Here is a 12,251-nt window from a genome sequence, read left to right as displayed (position 1 = left end):
ATCGCAGATGCAGAGCTGAGTTAGATCGACCCAATCTATAACTACCTAAAACACGGAACGCTACCAACAGAAAGAAATGTAGCTTGGCGAATAGTGTGACAGGCAGTTGCTACGTGATAGTAGGCGAGCTGCTTTACAGGAGATCCTTCACATTGCCCTACTTACAATGCCTGAGGTGAACTGAAGCGAGCCAAGTCTTACACGAGATCCATGAGGGCCTTTGTGAAGGACATCTGTGGAGTAGGGCCCTCGCTCAAAAAGCCTTACGACAAGGATACTACTAGCCCTCCATGAAAGCAGACGCAGCCGAGCTAGTCCAATGGTTTAATAAGTGTCAACGACATGCGAATATCCTACATCAACCCGCTTCCGACCTAAGATACCTAACCAGTCCATGGTTGTTTGTGCAGTGGGGCATAGATTTACTAGGACCCTTTCCACCGGCTAAAGGATAGAAGAAGTTTTTGCTAGTAGCAGTCGATTACTTCACCAAATGGGCGGAAGCGGAACCTTTAGTAACAATAACTGCTCACAGCGTCCAAAATTTCTTCTGGCGAAGTATAGTGTGCAGATTTGGTTTACCAAGGATACTAGTCTCCGATAATGGAAAACAGTTCAAGGACATTAAGTTTCAGGATTGATGCGGTCAAATGGGAATAAGGCAGAGATTTACGTTGGTAGCACAACCCCAAGCCAATGGGCAAGCTGAAGTCACCAATAGAGCAATACTACGAGGACTCAAAGCTTGCCTATCTCGAGCCAAAGGATTGTGGGTGAACAAGCTACCCAACATGCTATGGGCTTATAGGACCACTACCAAAATAGAAACCGGTGAAATGTTGTTCAACCTAACATATGGAACCGACGTTGTGATACCAACAGAAATAGAAATCCCAACCTTGCGATCTGAGGTATACACCGAAGAATCAAACAAACCGAAGCTGTGATACCAACAGAAATAAAAATTCCAACATTGCGATCTAAAGTATACACTGAAGAATCAAACGAAGAAGAGCTACGAGCCAACCTTGACCTACTAGAAGAAACCAGAGAACTTGTTCACATTCGGATTGTAGCATATCAACAGCGTGTTGCACAATACTATAATGCTAAAGTCAGAAAACGCAACTTCAGAGTTGGTGAGCTAGTACTCAGGAAAATTATGATGCCTGAGCCTGGAGTAGGTAAGCTCGGCCCAAATTGGGAGGGTCCCTATAGAGCTTCTAAAATTTTTGGTGGGAATGCATATGAACTTGAGACGCTTGAAGGCAAAATGGTCCCCCGGGCATGGAACATAGACAACCTATGCCGGTATTATGTCTAAATTAAGGATTCGAACAGCTCGCCAGCATAAAAAATCAGCTTGCTCGAAAATAGGCAATAAGTAAGCCCGAAACAACACAACACAGCTAAGTCACACGAAAAGACAAGCATGGAATGCTAAAAGAAATGAACTTCTTTATTACAAAAAAAACGGGGGAGGGGGAGAACCAGAACTTTCCCCCCTACAAGAAGCAGGCCAAGTGGCCGCCTAAAAAAAAGGTTTCATGAGTTCGAACAATATAGGGCACGCAGGCCCCAAGATCTTAACATGAGCATAAAAGCCCCCAGAACAACTGAGAAGAACCACCACCACAAAGTCCATGGTCGAGCTGAGAAGCAGGCTACTCGTCACCACCAGCGTCATCCTGAGCCTCCTCGCTATCTCCCCCTTCAAACCCCTCTTCGTCGTCTTCCTCTTCCTCCGATGAGGTCAGCGACTCTTTGTCCACCTGGGTGACGAGCTCGAGTGGCACCTTCTAAGAACTAATGGAGCTGACGTCGTGGTCGGGAAAAAGAGACTTAAGATAGCAGCGGCGCAGCTTGAAACCCCTCTTCATTGAAGGGATACTGTCCATTGCTCACTTGTTCTCGTACGTGGGGGATTTCAGGTAAGAAGCAACCACCTCCGGCCTAGCCTACTCAACCCCTGGGCACTACTTTTGTGAACACTTCGACCTCGCCTCTGACAGCTCGCGTTGCAAATGCTGATGCTCCACACGCTCCCCTTCCGAGTCCAGCCTTAGCTTCTGCACCTTGGCGTTAAGCAAACCTGCGTTAGACTACAGACTAGCTCACTCCTTTTTACTGGAGTAAGAATGATGCAGCAAGGCCTCGCCGTAAGAGTTCGCCTATGAAAAGAAAGGGCAGGAGTAAGGCACTTAAAAAAAAAAGAGAGAAGAAGAAAAAGAAGGTACCTATACAATGCACAGGGTCAATAGAACCCTAGTCTCTGCAAGGTCCATCTCGGCAATCTACTGCATGTCTGCCAGAGGAAGAATGCCACTACCGATTTGAAGTGCCACCCGAGCCTCACTAAATCGATCAATCACCTTCACATCAGGAATACAGGGAACAAAAGGAGGAACGTCGAAAAGATAAGGGCCTGCCTCTCGCACAGGCTAAAGGTCAGAAGAATCCTGCTCTGTAAGCATCGGATCCCCCTCCCCTTCCTGGTCAACAATGGGAGGAGTCCCAGAAGAAGAAGCTCCATCCCTCGACAGCCTGCGCTCAGCTCGGCACTTCTTGCAAGCAGACCTCTGCTCAGCATCAGTAGACATCATGGAAGCCAAGCTCGCCATACCTAAATAAAGCAAAGAGTATCAGTTACCAATTCAAAAGGAAGAAATAAAAAGACAAGTGACTTGAACTAAATGTGCAATAAGTGGCCAGACATCCGACCCACCTATCTGGCTTAGGCCTACCTGTGCAAGCATCTGCTCAGCCACAAAATCCTCAATTCTAACACATTCTCGGACGAGCTGCTGAACAGCAACCCGCAACTTGTCATCCTTGCACTCAAGAACCTTTTGAGGACTACTGAACCAGGTAGTACTATAGCCCTAGCCATCGGTCTTCTCAAGGAAAAAGAATCACTGCCTCCAATTCCTAACCTTGTTCGGGAAGTTAAAAATCTTCTTCCCGCTATGAAAGGGAAGATAGAAACAGAAGGGACCCAAAACCCACTTCATGTGCACCAAAGTCGAGAAGGCTTCAATGCTCAGAGGAAAACTGCGATGATGGAATAGGCTGATTAATCCAATCAGTGTCCTAACCCCGTTAGGGGTGAGCTGGCCCAAAGACACCCGGTAGTGCATCAGGACTGCAACAATGAAAGGATGAAGGGGAAAGCGAAGACTGGCCGCTAAGGATTCCTCATAGACACATAACCCTTCTGGGCCATGCTCCTAAGGATAGCTGTTAGAACCAGGCGTGATCCACTGGTACTCATTTGGGATCTCATACCTATGACAGCTCTACTATCATCCCCTGACAACTCGGTCCCCCCAAACAAACTCGTCGCGGCCTCAACCTCTTACCTTTTACCTACCAGCGCTCCATCATAGAAAACCTCGAAAGCATCTGAGGAGATGGACTCCTCCCCTGACCCACTACAACAAACTTTATTCTCAACGAAACTGTGATAAATGTCGAGAATGAAGTACTCACCAGGAGAATGCTAGGAGGGATTTGGAACAACAGCCGCCGAACTTAGCAAAGTAAGAAAAAATAGCTCGCCCACAGAAAACAGAGATCACCTCAGTAGGAAACTTCATACTCACCACATACCTATCCTCAGAAGAATCCAAAGAATAATGACAAAGTGGGGACCTCATGGGCCCCCATATTTAAAGCTCGCAGAAAGGAAGTCAACGGCCCAGATTTGGAGATGATGTGACAAGAGCATGCTTCCCACGATCGAGCGGCGCCTGTGCCTGACAGGCTGTTGACAGTTGCAGACAGACGCGCACATCGAACCTATCAACGCGCCAACCCGAGAATTTGAAAAGAGGAAGGGGCACGCATTTTTGAAATTTGAAAAGCCTGTCATTCCGTACCAGCAAACTTTACCAACCATGCTGAGCCGGATGAGCTGAACCAACCACACTGAACTGATAATGGCGATCTGAACCAAGCCAGTTGAAAAGGCAAGACAAACCTAAGAACTAAGCATGTCGAACCAAAAATGCCCCAGAAACTTCTATTCTCTTTGTCTACTAGCTTGTGACTTGAGAGTGGGGGGCAATTGATGAGGGGCATTTTGGTCAACCCAATTGGTAGTGGACACATGGAGGTTGTCAGCAACACAACATCCAACTCAGCGAGACAGCTTACCAGTTCAGCAAGTGGCAGTTTATAATAGGTACGCAACCGAGCTGAGGCAAGCTTGGCCCACCGACAACAACAGCTCACCCAAAACTGTCCCGTGCACCATGTCCAATCTAGCACCGTTACCGAGACTACAGGAGCAGCTCGCCGAACCATAGGCCATGAGACCTACGGGCGACCTGTAACCATTGTACGAGTTTAGCAACTAATTGCCTAGCGCTCCCTTAAACTATGGAAACAGTTCCACAGAAAACTCAAAGACGTTGGTCAATGACATCTGAACACCAAGTAACTATAAAAGGGACCCAGGGACATTCTGAAAGGTATGCGTACATAAGCTCTCACTCTCTCTCAATTTCCCCGATTTAACTACTCACTGACTTAAGCATTGGAGTGTCCTCCTGGGTAAAATTTACCTTGGCACTCTAACCTCTCTTTTGTTTCAGCAAATCTCAGCTCGGCTTTACAACTCGGTTAACCACAGATTGAACCCAGTTCGAGCCACCTCATCAGACACGAGAGAGTGAACAGGTTTTGTGCTTCATCTATTGGTGGGCATATTTTGTGCATCATCGGATCAGTTCGCAACATTAAAAAAAAATAGTTATAATAATTAAAGGGTAAATCTCTTAAACTATCCCTACTGTTTAACTTAATGACATGCGGTACCCCTATTGTTTAGCTATTGTCTTGCGGTACCCTTACAGTTTTCTAACAATTGTCATTGCTGTTAAGTGCTAATGGAAGGAAACAAAATGTCAAATTTGCCCTCTTCTTCCTCTTCAATGGAGCAAGGTCTCGGCGGGGATGCCTTCTTTCCCGAAAGCTTCCAGTTTCACCATCAAGCGAGGCAATCAAAGGCTAGCAAGACCAGTAGGTCTGTTTCATTTCCATCGAGACCGGTGCCGAAACTGGCAGCAGCAACGGCAACGGCAAGTCGGCAACAACAACAGCGGTTGTGGTGGCATCTATGGGACGCAATACCGTATTCATGATTAGATATGAAGAACCCTGAAGAAATGGAACTTTAACAAAGGTAAAGGTAGAGGAACGGAGAAAATTTATGATTAGATCTCGCTACCCAGATAGCCCCTCCTTGTTTAATTTCCTCCCTTTCAAAAAACAACCAGCAAGAGTAGCTTTCGAAAAGTCAGTAGGGAAAGTTGCAGTTCAATGGAGACAAAGGGCTCCATCGGTGGAGACAATGGAGCAAGCAGCAAAGTTGCAAGGAACAAGTAGCAAGAGTAGCTTCCAGAAAGTCAACAGCAACGTTGCAGGGAACGTTGCAACTCGATGAAGATGAAGAGCTCGTCGCCGCTTCATCTCGGCACAGCCGTCGCACTCAGAACTCATTGCAACACTGGCGAAGGGCTCCCACTATGCACTCGAAGCTCGTCGCCTATCTCCCTTTTGTCCCCTTCATTCTCTCTCTCTTCCTCATTCCCTCTCGCCCCGTTTTCATCACCGTCATCGCCGCTCCCTCTCTGCACAACCGTTGCACTCATAGCTCATTGCAGCACTAGTGAAGGGGCTCCCTCCATGCACTTAGAGATCATTGCCGCTCCCTCTCTCCCCTTCGTTCTCTCGCCCCCATTCCCTCTCGTCGGCATCAATCGAGTCACCTGTTGGGAAGAAACTAAGTTTATCCACAAACTATTTCTCTCCCAAAAATAAAAAACAAACTTGTAGATATTCAGCTAGCACAATTCCAAGCAAGATATCAACAAAAAACAATCATAAGCCAAGCAAAGAGAGATACATGATATTTAACGTGGAAAACCCCTCCAATGTGAAGGGTAAAAACCATGGGGCCAAGGAGACCCAACAAAAAGTCTCCACTAATAACTTGATGTAACAATTACAGCAACTCAAACACCACAATATGTTTACAAACTTAGAGCAAATACAAATTCTCAAACATACACACAAGAATATCAAAAGTTGTGAAAAGAACAGTCAGAAAAACTCACAAACGCGGCTACTGTTCAGGCCACAACATGGAGACCTCCACTACTCTAAATCAGATATCCACCGTTCAGATCGTAGGTCTGTGAGTTTTGAACAAGCCCACCAAATGTCATCCAAATCGGATCACAAATGGCTCTAGATCAGAGTAATTGATGAAGACTACCGCGAGATTTTTTCTTTTCCCAACCAACTGCGAGTTACTTCTTTTCGATCTCAAATAACCGGCGGTTCAAAGCTCCAATCAACGATCTGACCGTCCAAATTTCAGCTCGATCAGACAGTGGAACAGAAAGTTCCGGTCGTTTGATGAACTCTGTGCACTGAGAAATCTGCACAGTATTTCGATTTCTCTCTTTTGCTCTCTCTCTTCAACACGCCGCGCGCTAATTTGATATAACCCTAGTTTTTTTTTTCTTTTTGAAGACAAAAAACAGTGGGCTGAAGGAGAATGGGCTATAACATGGGTCAATATCCCATAATGCGTTGGACCCAACAATTCTCCCCCTCCAGCCCATGAGGGAAGGAAGACACTTCAAAAAAGGCAACTATGCAAATTTAAGGCCAGCTACTCCGGCACACAGTTCAAGCTTCTCTCGAGGCACCACTTTTGTCATCATGTCAGCAGCATTTTTGTCAGTGTGAATCTTTTCAAGTTCAATCAACTTGGAGTTCAAAACATCTCGAATCCAATAATATCTTACATCAATATGCTTCGATCTATTATGAAATGTTGGATTCTTACCAAGATGAATAGCACTCTGACTATCACAATATAAGACATATATCTGTTGAGTGAAACCGAGTTCATGCACAAACTTTTTCATCCATAACAACTCCTTACATGCTTCAGTAATAGCGATGAACTCAGCCTCAGTCGTAGACAATGCAACACACTTCTACAACCTAGACTGCTAGGCCACAGCTCCCCCTGCAAAGTTAATCCCCCTACAACCTAGACTGCTAGGCCTCAGAAGTAGACTTTCTAGAATCAACATCCCTAGCCATGTTTGAATCTATGTAACTGCAAAGAATAGGTTTCCCAATTACAAAACAGAGTTTTAAACTAGAAGTACCCCGGAGATATCTCAATATCCACTTCACAGCAGTCCAATGTTCTCTACCTGGAATGGATAGAAAACGACTAACAACACTAACTGCATGAGCTATATCAAGCGTTGTGCAAACCATTGCATACATTAAACTTCCTACTGCAGATGCATAAGGAATACGTTGCATTTCTCCTTTTTCTTTATCACTAGAAGGAGCTTGTCTAGTACTAAGCTTAAAGTGTAAAGCAAGAGGTGTACTTACCACTTTAGCTTTATCCATATGAAACCGCTGAAGTATTTTCTCAATATACTTGTCTTGAGATAACCACAACTTCTTGGCCTCTCTGTCATGAGTAATCTTCATGCCAAGTATATGTCTTGCTGGTCCAAAGTCTTTCATTGCAAAAGTTTTACTAAGCTCATTTTTCAACCTGTCAATTCTAAAACAATTATGACCAACAATCAACATATCATCAACATAGAGCAATAAAATGATGAAGTCATTATCAGAAAACTTTTGCACAAAAACATAATGGTCTGAGATTGTCTTCTTGAATCCCTGCTGAATCATAACAGACTCAAACTTCTTGTACCATTGCCTTGGGGCTTGTTTCAACCCATATAGACTTTTCTTCAATCTGCAGACATAGTTTTCTTTAACCTTCACCACGAAACCTTTTGGTTGCTCCATGTAAATTTCCTCCTCCAAATCACCGTGAAGGAAAACTGTTTTTACATCCATCTACTCAACCTCTAAATCAAGATTGGCTGCCAAACCAAGAACAACTCGGATAGAAGACATTTTGACAACAGGCGAGAAAATCTCCTCAAAGTCAATTCCCTTTTTCTGACGATAGCCTTTGACAACTAATCTAGCTTTGTATCGTGGATTAGAAGTATTCTCCTCAGTCTTTAACCTGTAAACCCACCGATTTTGCAAAGCTTTCCTGTCCTTAGGCAACTTGACCAAGCTCAAAAGTATGGTTGTCAACCAAAGATTTCATCTCATCATTAATAGCGGCAATCCATTCTTTCTTGTGCTCAGACTCCATAGCCTCTTTGTAGCAATCAGGTTCTCCCCCATTAGTGAGAAGCACATATTCATTAGACGAATAGTGAGTAGAGGGAATATGTTGTCTAGAAGACCTTCTAAGTGGGGCAACAGGTTCACTAATAGCACCACTGGCAGAAGCATCAATATCATCAGCAACATCATCATCATTATCCTCAACCAAATCATCATGAATATAATTCTGGATGTCATCATGATTACCAAACTCAGCTACACTGGGCATATCTGTCTCAGGGACTGGATTAAGCTCAACCAACCCATCAGTACTCGAAGACTCTGATTTCTCTGCCTTATCAATATCTTCAATGGTCTGATCCTCCATAAAAATAACATCACGACTTCTTACAAGCTTCTTTTCAACTAGATCGTACAATCTATAGCCAAATTCATCATGACCATAGCCAATGAAGATACATTGTCTTGTCTTGACATCTAACTTGGACCTTTCATCTTTTGGCACATGCACAAATGCTTTACAGCCAAAGACACGTAAGTGGTCATAGGATACATCTTTTCTGTACCACACCCTGTCAGGAACATCAGCTTGCAAAGCAACAACAGGAGATAAATTAATAACATGTGCAGTAGTATATAAAGCCTCACCCCAAAAAGATCTAGGCAACTTTACTTCTGAAAGCAAACATCTAACTCTCTCCATCAACGTCCTGTTCATTCTCTTTGCTAGGCCATTAAGCTGAGGAGTCTTAGGGGGCGTCTTCTGGTGTCTAATACCCTGCTGCCTGCAGTACTCATCAAATGGTCCACAATATTCACCACCATTTTCAGTGTGAATACATTTCAGTTTCTTCCCTGTTTTCCTCTTAATAGAAGCCTGAAACTGCTTAAAGACACCAAGTACCTGTTTTTACTCTTCAAGAGATAAACCAAAAGTTTCCTTGAATGATTATTAATAAAAGTAACAAAATAAAGTGCACCACCAATGTTTTTGTCTTCATCGGACCACAGAGATCTAAATGCACCAACTCAAGCAACTCTGATTTCCTAGAGGGAGGATGGCTCTTGAAAGAGACTCTATTTTGTTTCCCAACCAAGCAATGAGCACACTTTTCTAACATTGCACCTTTCAAACCTGAAAGTAGATTCTTCCTGGCCAAACAATCAAGTCCCTTCTCACCGATGTGGCTAAGTCTCTTGTGCCATAACACTGATGGGTTATCACACTCAACTGCATTCACACCATCAATGAAAACTGAAGTTTTGGTCCAGTACAGACCAGAACACTTCTTTCCGCGTGCCACAACCAAAGAACCTTTAGAGAGTTTCCACTGTCCATTACCAAAGGTACTAACATAACCATCATCATCAAGAACACTGGTAGAAATCAGATGCAAACGAATGCCTAGTGCATGTCTGACATTTTTCAAAATCAATTCAGTCCCATTACTTGTTTCTAGACAAATAGTGCCAATGCCAATCACCTTTGACAAACCAGTATTACCCATCTTTAAAACCCCATAATCACCTAGAGTATAAGATGTGAAAAAATCCTTTCTCGATGTAACATGAAAACAGGCACTACTGTCAACAACCCAACTTGTCTCATCACAAGCAACATTAATCAAATTCTCATCACAGACAATCACAAGATCACCTGCAGTGGTGGTGGCAACACGATCATCATTGTCATTATCTTTATTTTGTTGCTTACATTTGTTACCTTTATTGCCCTTTCTTCAACTGAAAACAAAATCTTTTGATATGTCCCTTTTTGTACTTAGACCTTGATTTGTTTCTAGCCTTAATTTTACCTCTACTACCTTGTCCTTGGTCTCTATCATTGCTTCTCCCCCTGTTTTCAATAATCAAAACCTCTGATTGAGAAGAGGATGCTTGCTAAGTTCGTCGTCTGACTTTTCCATTCAAAACAGCAGTTTTTACATATTCAAGGTCACTATACCACCAGGAGCAGAACTGGACAAAGTCACGTGTAAATTTTCCCAAGAGTCAGGTAGATTATTAAACAACCAAAGTCCCAAAATTTCACCTTCAAATACCCATGTCGGACAATTGATCAAAGCACCCCTGAAATTCACTTATGTGATTAGAAATATGAGTACCTTCCTTGTACCTCAAATTCATAGTCTGTTTCAACAGAAATAATTTATTGTTCCCAGATTTAGAGGCATACAAAGTCTCAAGCTTATCCCACAAGGTTCTGGCATGTGAATCATTAGCAATATGATTCAAAACATTATTATCTACCCATTGTCGAATAAAGTCACAAACCATCTCATGCTCAAAAGCCCATTCTTCATCAGATTTATTTTCAGGTTTTTGAGTAGCAAAAACTGGTAAATGTAACTTTTTCACAAATAGTAGATCCTTCATTTTTCCTCTCCACTTGTGGTAATTGGTGCCATTCAAACTAATCATTCTACCATAATTAGGCTCCATCATGCAATCAAACAAATCCACAAACTAATTCTCTTCCAAAAAAAAAAAAACTTGTAGATATTCAGGTAGCACAATTCCAAGCAAATTATCAACAAAAAACAATCATAAGCCAAGCAAAGAGAGACACGATATTTAACGTGTAAAACCCCTCCAATGTGAAGGGTAAAAACTACGGGGCCAAGGAGACCCAACAAAAAATCTCCACTAATAACTTGAGGTAACAATTACAGCAACTCAAATACCACAATATGCTCACAAATTTAGAGCAAATACAAATTCTCAAACATACACACGAGAATACCAAAAACTATGAAAAGAACAGTCTGAAAAACTCACAAACGCGGCTACTGTTCAGGCCACAACATAGAGACTTCCACTACTCCAAATCCGATCTCCACCGTTCAGATCGTAGGTCTATGAGTTTCGAAAACGCCCACCAAATTTCAGCTAAATCGGACCACAAATGGCCATTGATCAGAGTAATTGATGAAAACTGCCGTGAGATGTTTTATTTTCCCGACCAATTGCGAGTTTCTTCTGTTCGACCTCAAATAACCGACGATTCAGAGATCTGATCAACGATCCGACCGTTCAGAATGAGGAAAGATGAGTTCTCCAGTTACTTTCCAAATTTCAGCTCGATCGGACGGTGGATCGGAAAGTTCCGGCCGTTTGATGAACTCTGCACTCTGAGAAATCTGCACAGTATTTCGATTTCTCTCTTTTGCTCTCTCTTTTCAACACGCCGCGCGCAAATTTGATAATAACCCTAGTTTTTTTTGTTTTTCTTTTTGAAGGCAAAAAATAGTGGGCTGAAGTAGGATGGGCTATAACATGGGTCAATATCCCATAATGGGCTGGACCCAACATCACTGAGATCAGCCTCGACTGAGTTGGGTACACTATTCCCTCTCTTCCTCCGCCTAGAACCTCCCTTACTAGAAATCCCCGTCGGTTTCGTTGTTCCATATCATTGTTCTCTCCTGCATCTAAAACGACAGATGATGATGGAGATGAAGGTGAACAGTGAAGTTTTCAGTCATTGTTTCAGTTCAATGAGGAGAGAGAGGGAAAGGAAGAGGGTGAAGAAGAAGTCACTGGTGAAAGTGGTCAGATACAGACGACGACAGTGGTGGCGATGGCTGTAGAGAAACAGGGAGTGGAACGGTTGCAGAGTGGTTCGTTGTAGCTGCCGTTGGGGAGAGGGATGGTGAAGGACAAAATTGGGTTTTGAAAAAAAATCATACATCATGTGGTGTCACGTGTGTTTGAATTTCGACGGAACATTAACGCATATTAACGACAGGGGTAGAGCTAGTCAATTGTTAGAAAATTTAAGGGTACCCCAAGCCAATAGCTAAATAATAGGGCTATCGTGTGTCATTATGCTAAACAATAGGGATAGTTTAAGAGATTTATCCATAATTAAAATAAAATGTTGGCCCGAAAACCATTATTCGACTCAATGATTTGACCACCCGTGTCAATAGGCCACTAGTTCAAACCCGTTTAGTCTAAACGGATCAGTTCACAACATTTAAAAAAATATTATAATAATTAAAATAAAATTTTGGCCAGAAAACCATTATTCGACTCGA

This window comes from Nelumbo nucifera, chromosome 3 (assembly GCF_055504915.1).
Source record: "Nelumbo nucifera cultivar China Antique chromosome 3, China Antique-T2T, whole genome shotgun sequence".
In the NCBI taxonomy this organism is placed as follows: domain Eukaryota; kingdom Viridiplantae; phylum Streptophyta; class Magnoliopsida; order Proteales; family Nelumbonaceae; genus Nelumbo; species Nelumbo nucifera.
This window is presented reverse-complemented; position numbering follows the sequence as displayed.